At 40.6% G+C, this 12,393-nt stretch overlaps 1 long non-coding RNA gene across 2 annotated transcripts in view; it reads right to left on the reverse strand.

Annotated features, from left to right (window-relative positions):
- Positions 1-2,223: 2,223 nt before the first annotated feature.
- Positions 2,224-12,393, reverse strand: part of LOC146868300 (uncharacterized) — a 36,296-nt gene continuing 26,126 nt past the window's right edge. Inside the window, exons 2-5 of one of the 2 annotated variants that reach the window (XR_014966197.1) lie at positions 6,849-7,016; positions 3,318-3,443; positions 2,892-2,993; positions 2,224-2,350 (exon numbers count right to left, since the gene is read on the reverse strand). This is a non-coding gene — a long non-coding RNA (uncharacterized LOC146868300). The remainder of the gene's footprint in view (positions 2,351-2,891; positions 2,994-3,317; positions 3,444-6,848; positions 7,017-12,393) is intronic. The other variant, XR_014966198.1, reaches the window with a different exon arrangement.

Genomic DNA, 12,393 nt, shown 5'->3' on the forward strand with positions numbered 1-12,393 from the left:
ATTTTGAAAATTTTGCGAGGATTCGTCAATCGACGCCAAAGTTATTCAAAATAGAATGTTGCGGATTTCCTATGGAAACACGGTCCTAACTATAACTATCTACTGGCGACCGCCAGTAGATAATATATATATATATATATATATATATATATATACACACACACACACACACACACACACACACACAATACTTCTGTACTGTGAAGCGGCCAAAGAAGACAGGCAGTATAAACGCTGTTTATTTCAGGCAGATTCAATTCATCCCAAAGCGATTCGGCTCCACGAGCCATTACTCAAGGTAAAAAAGACCCATCACCATTTGAAATAAATACAAACGTTTGATATAGACGCTGAAGAAATCCTACCTGACTCGTCCAGTAAGTATTTCATGTACGCTAAATCAACATAAAAAAAAGAAGTTACCATCCCAAAACCTCAATAACAGTATCCCATATGGGGATATGTTAATGATTAAAAGAGTATTAAATACTGAAACTGAATTACTTAAACAAAAAACTCATATGAATAAAAGATTCAAGAAGAGGGGTAATACTGCTAAGGTTCTGAACATAGTTGAAAAGAAAGCGGAACCTCTAACCAGGGACCAACTTCTTTACTCCAACATTGATAAATTCCGGAAGGATGAATGTATTTGTTTGATTACAACTTATAGTGTTTCCTCACATGACATAAGGAGTCTAATGCAAAAACATTGGTCTATTTTGAGAAATGATAAAGTCATAGACTCAGGATTACCCTTAAGACTGTCCATCACATACAGGAAAGGGAGGTAATTGGGGGATTGTTTGACACATAGCTATCACAAAGAAACATGATACTTGGTTGACCAAGTCCACTGGATTTTTTAAGTGTGGTCAATGCAAGGTCTGGCGATATCTTTCTAATACTATTGTCTATCTGACATCGAATGACCACAAGAGACAGATAGGCCAATTTTTTAATTATACATCAGATTTCTATGTATACATCTTGATGTGTTCATGCAATTTAATGTATGATGGGAGCATGACCTTCCCTTTGAGGTAGCACATTCTTGATCAGTGTTCTATAAGAAATGTAGATTTAACCTACCCTGTGGCCAGTCATTTGTCTTTAGAACACCAGAATTATGTTTCCAATTTGAGGTTCTTTGCAATTGATACAATCAATAGAAATGTGTGAGGGGTAATAGAACCAGACAACTTGAGTCCAGACATATTCTTAAAGACCAAACACCCCGCAGGCCTAAATACGAACGAAGAATTGGATGTTCATGTGGCTGAGTGTCTCTCGCAGTGAGGTTTTAAAACGAGGGTACTTCCTTTTGTGTATGATATGATACTATACTATCTAGTTCACACTCACTGTTATGCAACATTTGATATAATGTGATGAAATTTTCCTTTGCCTTTTGCTTTCTTACAGATTATTCCTTTGATTCTTTGTCATCGTTAGTTTGTTTGAGTTTATGTTGGATGTGTGGTATCGAATTGTTTTATTATAAACAAATGACACCAGATGCGAAGATTGTTGAATAAGTTTTAGCCCACTGGGGGGAAATTCCCACCTCTGCCAGATGTGCGGGCCCCTAGCAGTACGGGAGTGTACGTGGACATTTATCCGACAGTGCATATGTGCAATCTGTGTACACTACTCACCCCTATATTAAGATTTGGAATTGAGAATTTAGGCAATATGTATAGCTGATCCGGGTACCTGGGAAATCCCTAACAGGTCCAAAGATAGGCTGCTTCTTAGGACTATGGGGCCCCTAGTCTTTATTTGTATTATCTTGACATAGTTACAGGTCGGTCTGACCTTATAGAGTGACTCTACTATGACTATAAATAAATATGTGATTTTCAAATTACACAATTTTTATTTAGGCACTTGCTTTATTCTTTAATAATCATGTGACCATATGAATTATTGGTATGTTGATTTGCACATTGTTTTTTATGGGGATATAGCATTTATGAAACTCTCCCTGGACGAGTCACTTCGCACTTTTTCACTGTCTATGTCAAAAGTTTGTATGTATTTCAAACGGTGATGGTACCTTTCCAACTTGAGAAAGGCTTGTGGGATGAATTGAATCTGCCTGAGATAAATAGCTATTAGGTTCTGGAAAGGAGCATACAATTGAACGGAATACCTGCATTAATTATGCACAAGCATGTAATTAAACATCTTTTTTTCCCAAATTATACAAAATGTTATTGCATCTACAAAATCCATGCAAAAATGGAGTGCAAGGAGTCCTGAGATTCCTTATTTTCAATTATTCTTTATTTGTAGTCAAATGTATCAGCCCATCCAACGCGTTTCGTCCAACATGGACTTCATCAGTCTGAAAAAACAATAATAAAACGTATGTCACTTAAAATACCTCATATACACCAAAAGGTTGGTAAAACCTAGGTGAAAAGACTAGATAGACATGAAATACAAAAACAGCCAAAACAAATCAACCTTTGAATGAACAAACATCAATAATCCAAGAGATTTGTTGCCTTTCATCAAAGACTCCCTAGCTATATATATAAAATCTCATTATATTATTACAAATAACAATTGATTGGTTAATGAAACACAGCAGCATTATAAATTCAAAAAGTGACTCCAATTGCTAAAAGTCAGACATGGATAATACAACATAGATTCCATTGTTAGTCTTAAAGTTTTCAAATTGCACATGTTCAATCGGCCATTACTGAGACAATACATATGTTTATCAAAAGCTAACAATTAATGAAAAATTCTCCTATCAATATCTAAGGGTCCTCTTCAGTATGGCCAGAAAAAGAAATTACTTCCTTGATGAATGTCTCAACCAATAACAGTCTGAACAAAAAGGCAACACCAAAATCAAATTCTCAAGATAGACTCACTTGGAATTGTCTTTTTGAAGATCACCAAGATGTTTCTCTATTATAATCATCGTAACGTCTGTTAGATAAAGACTTTGAAGGAATTAATGCCTTGGATTCATACTGGAAAGGAACAGGAAATCATTTACTATTAAAGTTCAGTAATCACTCTTCCAACAATTGGATTAAGAATATTATACCAAGGTATGGCCACAAATTAGTTATCAATTTGAGATCTATAAGTCCTCATCATTGTAACCGGAAACTATTTTTTAATTTCTGGTTAAATATATAGACCACTAACCATAGGACTAAGATTGCAGCACCCCAATTTAAGGGTTCTCTTCATTGTGACCAGAAATAATATGAATTATGGTTAAGTATAAAGACCATTGACCATATGACTAAGATATCAGCAAACAAAAAATCTCTCAAAAATAGACTCACTTGAGATTATCGTATTGATGATCACCCAGAAGCTTAATTTATTGCCGGATGTAGTGTCAATGCGCTGGTGATCACCGTAGCGTCCATTCAATAAAATCTTAAAAGGATAATTGCCTTAGATCATTGCTAAAACAGAAGAGAATTTAATTTGCTATTTAGGATCAAATATCAATCTTCCAAAAGTGGAGTTAAATAAGGCATTTCCAAATGTAATCCCAGTTTTAGGTCAGTCAATCGAGGTGCCACCCTCCAAGGATCACACTTGTTTAATTCACTTGGGGGAGTATACCTTCCTAAAAGTCCACTTAAGTTTATGAGAGATGGGAATAGTAACTAATTAAAAATAGTCCCATGGCCAAGAATGGTTTACTCTTAATAACAATCTTTCTGGACAAATATAAGGGTCCAAGAACCAGCAAGGTTACTTGTCCACACGTCTGAAATACTGCCAAGTGATGAAAAAATCCAGTCGCCCCGTAGAGGTCCCTTCCTTCTGGGGGACTCACCTAGCATGTTATCCGCTCGGGTATGTGAGGCCGTCTGTCTATCCGTTGAGGATTGTGATGGTTTCTCTGTCCCTTATATATGTTATATTAGCCAAAGGAAAAGCTTGTTGCAAACTCCAAGTACATCATAGGAGAAACTATTCAGTCTGGGAAAAGGTTCCCTCCCTGGTCCGCATATAAAAGCAACCAATCAAAACGTGTAATTTGGATCATAGCACAAGAAGACCGTGACCACTGTGTTAACAGGAAATTCCGTTCAAGCTCCCCAGTAAAAAGAATACTGAATCTGAGCAGATGCTCCCTCTCTGGTCCGGACCAGAGTCTACCAATCAGAATGTGCCATATCAACCCCAACAAAAAGGAGCAGTATTAACTCCTTTTTCGTTCTGTAATCCTGCTCTCTCCGGTCCATTTATTGCACTGCGTAAAAGGGAAAGGGCAGGAATGCACCATATTTAACATGATACAGCACATTCCTGTCCTTTCCTTGCGCTGGTGCAAGGAAAGGACAGGAAGCGCCAACGCAGGCCCCCTTGTGCCGTGGTGCAAGGGTCCCTGCGTTGCAGCCCGGATTGCTTTTGTGCAGGAAAGCACATCTTCCTGCACAAAAAGAATCCTCTGAGGCATTTCCCCATTTCTTTGTGGAGGGAAAAACTAGGAGAAATAAAGATATTTCTCCTCATTAAGCCTTACCTGGGGAGGCGTAGCATTTTGACGCATTACCAGGTCTACCAGTTATGGTAAGTCTGGTAATGTGTTAAAATCCATGGGTGGATGCATGGAAACAACCTCACTGTGCCCAAGGAACACCTCCCTGAGGCAGACTAACGCAACGCAGCAATTTGCATGGAGTTGGGTTACTCTAGATCATGGGTACTCACTAACTTTCTCTCGGGGGCAAATTTACAGTGTGGTTTGTGGCCCAGGGCCACACCGGTGGGGGCGGTTTCAGTTGGGGAGGGGGTCGGGACTAGAGCAAAATAAAAAGCTGGGACCATGAGGTTGAACACAGGCCCCTGCAGTAGACGCATTCGTCCACTGAGCCACCAGTCCCGGCATACACACATCTCTCTCTCTCACCCTCTCTCTCCCTCCCTCACTCGGTCTCCTCTCTCTCTCTGTCTCCTCTCTCTCTCTCTCGCTCCATCTGTCTCCCTCCCTCTGTCTCCCACCCTCTGTCTCTCTGTCTCCCTCTCTCTCTCTGTCTCTCTCTGTCTCCCTCGATCTCCCTCCCTCTCTCTCCCTCTGGCTCCCTCTCTCTCTCTCTCCCTCTGTCTCCCTCCTCGTCTCCCATCCTCTCTCTCTCTCTCTCTCTCTCTCTCTCTCTCTCTCTCTCTCTCTCTCTCTCTCTCCTCTGTCTCCCTCCTCCCTCTGTCTGTCTCCCTCCTCCCTCTGTCTGTCTTCCTCCTCCCTCTGTCTGTCTCCCTTCCTCTGTCTCCCTGTGTCCGTCTCCCTCTGTCTCCCTGCGTCCGTCTCCCTCTGTCTCCCTGCTTCCGTCTCCCTCTGTCTCCCTGCGTCCGTCTCCCTCTGTCTCCCTGCGTCCGTCTCCCTCTGTCTCCCTGCATCCGTCTCACTTTGTTTCCCTCTCTCCTCCCTCTGTCTCCCTCCCTCTGTCTCCCTCTCTCCGTCTCCCTCTCTCCGTCTCCCACTGTCTGTTTCTCTGTCTGTCTCTCTCTCCGTCTGTCTTTCCATCTCTCTGTCTGTTTCTGCCTCTATCTGTCTCTGTCTGTCCCTGTCACTGTCTCTATCTGTCCCTGTCCCTGTCCCTGTCGGTCTCTGTCTGTCTCTGCCTCTATCTGTCTCTTCTTCTATCTGTCTCTGCCTGTCTCTATCTGTCTCTGCCTCTACCTGTCTCTGCCTCTATCTGTTTCTCTCTCTTTCTGTCTCTGCCTCTGTTTCTGCCTATATCTGTCTCTACCTCTATCTATCTCTGCCTTTGTCTGTCTCTGCCTCTATCGATCTCTGCCTCTATCAATCTCTATCTGTCTCTGCCTCTATCTGTCTCTGCCTCTATCTGTCTCTGCCTCTTTCTGTCTATATCTGTCTCTGCCTCTACTTGTCTCTGCCTCTATCTGTCTCTGCCTCTATCTGTCTCTGCCTCTATCTGTCTCTGCCTCTACCTGTCTCTGCCTCTACCTGTCTCTGCCTCTACCTCTACCTGTCTCACTCTTTCTGTCTCTGCCTCTATCTGTCTCCGTTTGTCTCTGTCTGTGTCTCTATCTGTCTCTGCCTCTATCTGTCTCTGCCTCTCTCTATCTCTGCCTCTTTATCTCTGCCTCTCTCTATCTCTGCCTCTTTATCTCTGCCTCTCTCTATCTCTGCCTCTCTCTATCTCTGCCTCTCTCTATCTCTGCCTCTCTCTATCTCTGCCTCTACCTGCCTCTGTCTGTCTCTATCTGTCTCTGTTTGTCTCTCCCTGTCTCTCTCTGTCTCTCTCTGTCTCTCCCTGTCTCTCACTGTCTCTATCTGTCTCTAGCTCTGTCGCTGCCTCTATCTGCCTCTGCCTCTATCTGTCTCTGTCTGTCCCTGTCTCTATCTGTCTCTATCTGGCTCTGTCTCTATCTGGCTCTGTCTCTATCTGCCCCTATCTCTGTCTGTCCCTGTCTCTATCTGTGTCTGTACCTGACTCTATCTGTAATATACTTAATGGGTGTTTACATGCGTAACGAGCTCGTGTTACCTGTAGAGATCGTGGTTTGTACTCGCATGCGCGTGGTGAGCTTACACGCGCATGCATGCTATTTGATGTTATTTAAATAGGCATCTCTCGAAGATGCATCCCCGTGCGTCTAACCTCCTTTCTGAAGTATGAACGGTGTCAGTGGACAGTTGCCGTTCGTACTTCAGATGGGGAGGACGCACTCCAGTGATGTGTTGGTGTTAACTTGAATAAAGCTTCAAGATCTTCTTTCTTCGATCTCCTTTGGATTTATTTAAATACTTTAATGCCTGAATACCTGCTTTACATTTGGCGACGAGTTATTTAAACATAAATACCAACATCACAACGATTTGTGCTTCTTACCGGCTGTGTGATCTTCACGCTTATCCTCTCGCTAAGGAAACCTTCGTTCAACTTCAGGCTAATAATAGAGGAGTTTCCGGATTAGTGAGGGAACAGCCAATCAACGGACGCCTCTCGTTTTCACTCAAGTACAAACCCCCTAACACGGAAGAGGTCCGTTTTCATTGGCTAAAGAGGCAAAAGAGAAATTCATCATACGCGCACTCTCATTGGTTGGAAGAGCGTAGAGTAATATTCTCAGTTTTCAAACGTGCAGCGCTATTGGTCACACATGTGGGTTGTATTTCACACTGTGAAAAGGAGAAAATTAAGGACACCTCAGCAGGAACTCGCAATTAAACTTAAGTAAGTCGAATTTGATGTTTTCAACATGCCTACAACCTTGGTTTTACTAAAAAAAAAATAGAAAATTAACAATTGGTGCTTTATTACATCGTTTTACAGAACTACCTTGCTAAAAGTTAAATTAAAATCAGTTGTAATGTCCTCTCAGCAAATATGTCAGCTAGAGCAGTTTCTTGCAAGACCAGGAAAGCCGAAGGAGCCCTGGAAACTATGGTTTAAATCCTTTGAGAATTACCTGGTGGCAATAGATGCAGAGGAGTATTCACCCAAACGCAGACTTGCAATTCTTTACAGTTTTTTGGGCAGTGCTGGGCGAGAGACTTTTGACAACTTACCTGTCACCATTCCACCACCAGATGAAGGAGATGGATGGAACGTTTACACTGATGCCGTTAACAGGTTAAATAAAAAGTTTTTAGAGCAGCCAAGCGCTTTGCTTGAAAGATTTAACTTTATGAAGAGGAAACAAGGTTCTGATGAATCCATTGAAGACTATATTTCAGTTTTAAGGAACCTGGCGGTGAATTGTAACTTTGGAGCTTACCTTGACTCGTACATAAGGGATCAGTTCGTGTACAGCTGTTTTCACAAAACAATTCAAGAACGTCTTCTCAGCTGCAGAGATCCTTCCCTTGCTGAGGTTATAGACATCGCAAAAGGGATTGAGAGATCTATTATAACATCAAAATGTTTAACTGAGGTCAACCCTTCACCTGTTAACATGATTCAAAATGATCCTCACATTAACCATGTTTCTTTCAGGCCAAAATTTGTAAAACCTTTTTTTCAAAAACAGGCAAAAACTAACTCTTTTTGTTTTAGGTGTGGTTCAAAATCACATTTAGGTGATAGCCCTATCTGTATGGCACTAGGTAAGAAATGTACAAAATGTGGGAAAATGGGTCATTTTTATACTGTGTGCAGAAGCAAGAAAATGGTCAGAGTTAGCAATTTAGACACTGATAATGCTCATGGAAATACTAATGTTGAAGTTATTCAGTCACTTGATGATAGCCTTGAAAGACTCATGCTTTCTATTGACTCTTTAGATATGTCCTCGGTCGTTCAGAAATTTAAGGAACCATTATGTGTTGTTATTGTTGGGAATGTTAAGGTGGACATGATGGCTGACTCTGGAGCACCAGTTACTATTGTGTCAGACACTTTATTTGAAAAGTGTTGGTCTTTTAAGAAGCCCTTACTACCCTTGGATATCATTCCAAAAGCATATGGTGGTCACATAATTGATATGCATGGTTTTTTCATGGAGTCTATTACTTGTTTAAATCGTAAAATTTTAACAAAGATTTATGTAGCTCCTAAAGGAAAGAACATTATTGGATGGCAGGATTTAGCCAGAATGGGGTTGAAACTGGTTCCTGGTTCTGAAAATCCTATTCAAATTAATGAGGAGTATACAATCACTTCCATCAATGATGGCAGTCATAATAATTCCTATGATTGTACAGATATTGGTCATACCATGTTTACAGAATATCCTGAAGTTTTTACAACAAACATTGGTAAAGTAAAAAAAGTAGAACATGTCATCAAACTAAAAGAAAATGCTATCCCAGTTTCTCATAAAGCGAGACCAGTTCCGTTGAGCGTCAGAAATGACCTTAAAATTCTGCTTGATAAGTTGGTCAAAGAGGGTATTATTCAGTCCACAGAGTCCTCAGAATGGGTTAGTCCCATTGTAATAGTAAGAAAAAAGGACAATTCTATTCGTTTGTGTGCTGACTTACACACACTTAACAAAAGTATTATAGTGGATTGTCACCCCCTACCAAAAATTCAAGATTTGTTATGTAACATTGCAGGTGCGACATGTTTCACCATGTTGGACCTAAGGTCAGCCTATCATCAGATACCATTATCCAAATCTTCCACTGACCTAACTACGTTTGTAACACCTTTTGGTGCATATAAATATCTAAGACTTCCGTTTGGTCTAGCATCTGCGGCAAGCGTATTTCAAAGGTTTATGGATCACATGTTAAAAGGCATTAATTCTGTTCAAGCTTATCAGGATGATGTCTTAATATTTTCAAAAAACAAAATTGAGCACTTGTCTACTCTCAGGAGAGTACTGGATACATTTAAAGAATTTGGGGTAACCTTGGGTACAGATAAATGTAAATTTATGGCTATGGATTCCATTGACTACCTAGGGCACACCATCTCTGCCTCAGGAATCAGGCCTAAGTTTTCACTCACAAGAGCGATTGATGAAGTCAGTATGCCCAAAAATAAAGATCTGTTAAGATCATTTTTGGGGATGACAGAATATTACTCAAAGTTTATATCCAATTATGCTCAAGTGGTTCAACCTCTACGTGTTTTATTAAAGAAAAATGCATGCTTCACATGGGGAATTGAAGCACAACAAGCTTTTGACTTAATAAAAAAACTCATCATTCAAGCCCCCGCTCTTTCTCCATTTTCACCTGGTGAAAAGTGCATTTTGTCGGTTGATGCAAGTCAAAATGGATTAGGGGCCGTCCTCTGCCAATGGGTCAATGGAAAGGAAAATACAATAGCTTTTTCCTCAAGATCTTTCTCTAATGCAGAGTCAAATTACAGTACCATTGAGAGGGAAGCTCTTGCTTGTACATGGGCTGTGGAAAAATTTAAGACTTTCATTTGGGGTACTCAATTTGAAATCTTTTCCGATCATAAGCCATTAATACATTTGTTAAATGGGAATGGTACAGGAAAAGCTTCCTCCAGGCTGGTTTGTTTATTGTCACGATTACATGAATACAATTTTGTTATAAAACACATACCTGGGGGCCGAAATTCAAGAGCAGATTGCCTCTCTAGGTTATCATTCAAAGATAACTCCTCATGTTCAAGATTTGATGATGTGGAATGTGTGGTGGCGTCTATTGATGATCTTGTCAATGACTTGCCTCATGTCACACAGGATGATTGGGTGAGAGCGTCTGAAGAAGATTCCACTCTTGTTGCAGTAAAGAACATGATTGTTTCAGGATGGCCCAAAGAAGCTCACTTCCCTCTCCCTTAAAATCATTTGCACAAATCAATCAGGAACTTACTCTAGTTGAAGGTTTGATCTTGCGCGGTGATCTCGCAGTTCCCCCAACTTCACTGCGTAAGAAATTTTTTGATATAGCGCATGAGGGGCATCTGGGCATAGGTGCAACCTCAAGGAGGTTGAAAGAAAATTTTTGGTGGCCTGGTTCAGATGCAGATGTTGCCAAGTGGGTAAATTCATGTGCAACTTGTCTAGTATCTGACAAACATTGGAAAACGGTAAAGACACCTTTGCATAATGTTCCAGTTCCAGAAGAAGCATGGTCCAAATTAGCATTGGATTTTGCAGGCCCATTTGATTTGCTTTCTCATGAAAAAAGATACATCTTGGTATTAATAGATTACTATTCAAAATGGGTGGAGTTTGAATTTTGTTCTGTACCTTCCACATTGTCTGTGATTAACTTCCTTTCTAGAATATTTCTTTCTGAAGGATATCCGAGAGAGTTAGTCACAGACAATGGTTCTCACTTTACCTCAAATGTGATGGAAAATTATTTGAAATCTCATGCTATTAAACATTTAAAGGTGGCATTGTATTCCCCGTCAGCTAATGGTTTAGTTGAAAGAATGAATAGATTTATAAAGGAGGGAATACAGTCAGCTTTATCCACTAGTGTACCTGTGGATATGTTCTTAAAAAATAAGATTTGGTCATATCTTACAACTCCTCATTCGTCAACTGGGGTCTCACCATTTAGATTACTCAAGAAAAGAGATCCTAATGGTACCCTTTGTCTATCATGGATTAGAACATTGTTGAAGAATGAGGATTCATGCTTGGCTTGCAAAGACAAGAAGGACATGATTAAGAAAGTTGCAGTTCAACAAGCTATACAAAAGAAAAACTTTGATAGTAGGAGTTGCAATTATGCAAATGAGTTTACAATTGGAGACTGGGTGATGATCAAGTCTCCCAAGAAAGTTAAGAAGGGTCTTTCGAAACTGTCTCTTCCTGTACAAGTGTTAAAAGTGTCTAAAGGTTCGGTTTTTCTTGGCCAGAAAGGTTGGTGGAGTAAGAGAATGTTAATTAAATTGACCTCACATCAAGCAAATGAAATCGTAAAAAAAAAAAAATGTTTTTAATGATGATTTACATTTTTCATACTTTGGCTCTACTTCACCAGACTCTTCAAGGTCAATTAACAATGGTGATGCAGGAGATTACTCTCTGAGATCATCATTGTCTGCTGTAGCTCAAGTTGTTGGTAATAATAATTCTCCTGTAATTGGTTCATCAAGACCTGTTCGCAATTGTACGTTTTCTTTGAGATACAAAGATTTTTATTTTCATTAAATTCAATTTTGTTTTATTTGTGAAAGGAGAAGGGTGATGTAATATACTTAATGGGTGTTTACATGCGTAACGAGCTCGTGTTACCTGTAGAGCTCGTGGTTTGTACTCGCATGCGCGTGGTGAGCTTACACGCGCATGCATGCTATTTGATGTTATTTAAATAGGCATCTCTCGAAGATGCATCCCCGTGCGTCTAACCTCCTTTCTGAAGTATGAACGGTGTCAGTGGACAGTTGCCGTTCGTACTTCAGATGGGGAGGACGCACTCCAGTGATGTGTTGGTGTTAACTTGAATAAAGCTTTAAGATCTTCTTTCTTCGATCTCCTTTGGATTTATTTAAATACTTTAATGCCTGAATACCTGCTTTACACTATCTTTGTCTGATTCTGTCTCTATCTGTCTCTGTGTCTCCATCTGTCTCTGTGTCTCTATGCCTCTATCTTACGCCGTGTCTCTCCCTGTCTCTGTCCAAACAGGAAGCTTCCCAAAATACCCTTTTAAAATTCAGCTGGGAAAGCACTTACAGCTGACTTTTAAAGGGCCTTTCGGGAAGCTTTCTGAAGGTGTCATGACGTCACAAAGGCCGGCAGAAAACACAGAAGATGGCCGCAGGAGCATATGTAGTGAATACCTATTTAATACTTATTCACTTCGTATGCTCCTGCGGTCATCTTCTGAGTTTACTGCCGGCCTGGAAACTGCAAGGCAAGGTCCGCAGGCCACCAGTAAAGGCGTGTCGGGCCGCGGGCCATACTATGAGTATCACGGCTCTAGATTGATCAAGCCATGCAGGAGCATGCAAGGTGACTTTGCGTGGCTTGATAAATCTGATTTAGCAGTTG

This window comes from Triturus cristatus, chromosome 1_2 (assembly GCF_964204655.1).
Source record: "Triturus cristatus chromosome 1_2, aTriCri1.1, whole genome shotgun sequence".
NCBI classification, from domain to species: Eukaryota; Metazoa; Chordata; class Amphibia; order Caudata; family Salamandridae; genus Triturus; species Triturus cristatus.